General features: G+C 50.5%; 1 pseudogene; it reads left to right on the top strand.

Moving 5' to 3' along the window:
- Positions 1 to 482: 482 nt before the first annotated feature.
- On the top strand, positions 483 to 2387 carry LOC707726 (pyruvate kinase, muscle pseudogene; annotated as a pseudogene).
- Positions 2388 to 3276: the final 889 nt, after the last annotated feature.

Raw genomic sequence — 3276 nt, 5'->3', positions numbered from 1 at the left:
CAGCATGATTGGGATCTTGCAGAAGGCGTTCTTTCTGTTCTGCAGATGGCTGTTCTCTCGTTGTACCCTCACATGGATAGCAGAAAGAGGGAGAACAAGCTGTCTTGCATGTGTCCTTCTACGGGCAATAATCCCATTCCTAAGGGTTTCACACTCATGACCTATTTACCTCCCAAAAGATTCCATCTCCAGATACCATCACACTGGGAAACAGGCTTCAACATATGAATTTTGAGATGACACAATCAGTTCATAGCAGAGGGTTCTCTTCTTTGTGCCTATTTGACAGATAGAATAAGTCTGGTCCTTGTATTTGCATATTGTATAAATTGTGACTCACTGTACTTGGAGATCATTAAAACAAGAAGACAATAGGGATCACAAAAAGTTAAGATCTGAAATATTGACAGCACAAAAAAAGTAGAAGTGTATACGATGCCGTTTTTCAAAGACTGAAGGAAGATGACAAAAAGTAACTCTGGGCACAGCAGCTGCACGTCCCTGGGATCCACATCTCTTCCAATTTGCAGCGTAGCCCGAGTCGGTCAGCGCCACAGGACCTCAGCAGCCATGTCGAAGCCCCATAGTGAAGCCGGGACTGCCTTCATTCAGACCCAGCAGCTGCATGCAGCCATGGCTGACACATTCCTGGAGCACATGTGCCGCCTGGACATTGACTCACCACCCATCACAGCCCGGAACACTGGCATCATCTGTACCATTGGCCCAGCTTCCCGATCAGTGGAGACGTTGAAGGAGATGATTAAGTCTGGAATGAATGTGGGTCGTCTGAACTTCTCTCATGGAACTCATGAGTACCACGCGGAGACCATCAAGAATGTGCGCACAGCCACGGAAAGCTTTGCTTCTGACCCCATCCTCTACCGGCCCGTTGCTGTGGCTCTGGACACTAAAGGACCTGAGATCCGAACTGGGCTCATCAAGGGCAGCGGCACTGCAGAGGTGGAGCTGAAGAAGGGAGCCACCTTCAAAATCACGCTGGATAACGCCTACATGGAAAAGTGTGACGAGAACATCCTATGGCTGGACTACAAGAACATCTGCAAGGTGGTGGAAGTGGGCAGCAAGATCTACGTGGATGATGGGCTTATTTCTCTCCAGGTGAAGCAGAAAGGTGCTGACTTCCTGGTGACGGAGGTGGAAAATGGTGGCTCCTTGGGCAGCAAGAAGGGTGTGAACCTTCCTGGGGCTGCTGTGGACTTGCCTGCTGTGTCAGAAAAGGACATCCAGGATCTGAAGTTTGGGGTCGAGCAGGATGTCGATATGGTGTTTGCGTCGTTCATCCGCAAGGCAGCTGATGTCCATGAAGTTAGGAAGGTCCTGGGAGAGAAGGGAAAGAACATCAAGATAATCAGCAAAATCGAGAATCATGAGGGGGTTCGGAGGTTTGATGAAATCCTGGAGGCCAGTGATGGGATCATGGTGGCTCGTGGTGATCTAGGCATTGAGATTCCTGCGGAGAAGGTCTTCCTTGCTCAGAAGATGATGATTGGGCGGTGCAACCGAGCTGGGAAGCCTGTCATCTGTGCTACTCAGATGCTGGAGAGCATGATCAAGAAGCCCCGCCCCACCCGGGCTGAAGGCAGTGATGTGGCCAATGCAGTTCTGGATGGAGCCGACTGCATCATGCTGTCTGGAGAAACAGCCAAAGGGGACTATCCTCTGGAGGCTGTGCCATGCAGCACCTGATTGCCCGTGAGGCAGAGGCCGCCATCTACCACTTGCAATTATTTGAGGAACTCCGCCGCCTGGCGCCCATTACCAGCGACCCCACAGAAGCCACCGCCGTGGGTGCCGTGGAGGCCTCCTTCAAGTGCTGCAGTGGGGCCATAATCGTCCTCACCAAGTCTGGCAGGTCTGCTCATCAGGTGGCCAGATACCGCCCACGTGCCCCCATCATTGCTGTGACCCGGAATCCCCAGACAGCTCGTCAGGCCCACCTGTACCGTGGCATCTTCCCTGTGCTGTGCAAGGACCCAGTCCAGGAGGCCTGGGCTGAGTTCGTGGACCTCCGGGTGAACTTTGCCATGAATGTTGGCAAGGCCCGAGGCTTCTTCAAGAAGGGAGATGTGGTCATTGTGCTGACCGGATGGCACCCTGGCTCCGGCTTCACCAACACCATGCGTGTTGTTCCTGTGCCGTGATGAACCTGAGAGCCCTTCCTCCAGCCCCTGTCCCACCCCCTTCCCCCAACCCATCCATTAGGCCAGCAACGCTTGTAGAACTCACTCTGGGCTGTAATGTGGCACTGATGGGCTGGGACACCAGGGAAGAAGATTAGTGCCTCGCTGAAACATGGCTGTGTTTGCAGCCTGCTCTAGTGGGACAGCCCAGAGCCTGGCTGCCCATCATGTGGCCCCACCCAATCAAGGGAAGAAGGAGGAATGCTGGACTGGAGGCCCCTGGAGCCAGATGGCAAGAGGGTGACAGCTTTCTTTCCTGTGTATACTCCGTCCAGTTCCTTGAGAAAAAATGGATGCCCAGAGGACTCCCAACCCTGGCCTGGGGTCAGGAAACAGCTAGAGAGTTAGGGGCCTTAGGGCAAGGGGCTGTTGTTCCCTTGAAGCTGACTCTGGCCCTGGCCCTTACTTGCTTCCCCAGCCCCCTGGGCCTCCCCAGTTCGCACCTGTCCCCGCCCTCCACTCAGCTGTCCTGCAGCAAACACTCCACCCTCCACCCTCCACCTTCCATTTTCCCCCACTACTGCAGCGACTACTGCAGCGCCTCCAGGCCTGTTGCTATAGAGCCTACCTGTATGTCAATAAACAACAGCTGAAGCAAAAAAAAAAAAAAAAAAAAAAAAGTAACTCTGACTTAGGTTTGCAAATTTGTGACATTTGTGAGCGAGAGATATGTAGATGGATATGGTGGAAGGTGCAAAGTAGGGAAGCAGAAACTTATGCATCTGATTCATACAATCAAAAGCCATTGAATTTATTGATAGCCATTCAGCCATGGAATAAAATATGTGTTTTCTTTGACAAAACTATGAGACTATATGTAGCTGGTTAAAATTGTAGGAGAGGGAAATTTTAAAATTTTATTTTGAATAAATGTGATAAAATAAAATAAAGTAGAATTGAATATTTTAATATAAGTTGAGTAAAATGTAATTTATCCTGACTCTTTTTTATTTTAATTATGATTTTTAGTTCTGGGGTACATGTGAAGGATGCACAAGTTTGTTACATAGGTAAACATGTGTCACGGTGGTTTGCTGCACCTATCAACCCATCACCTAGGCATTAAGCCCAG

This window comes from Macaca mulatta, chromosome 3 (genome assembly GCF_049350105.2).
Source record: "Macaca mulatta isolate MMU2019108-1 chromosome 3, T2T-MMU8v2.0, whole genome shotgun sequence".
Lineage (NCBI taxonomy): Eukaryota > Metazoa > Chordata > Mammalia > Primates > Cercopithecidae > Macaca > Macaca mulatta.
This window is presented reverse-complemented; position numbering and strand designations above follow the sequence as displayed.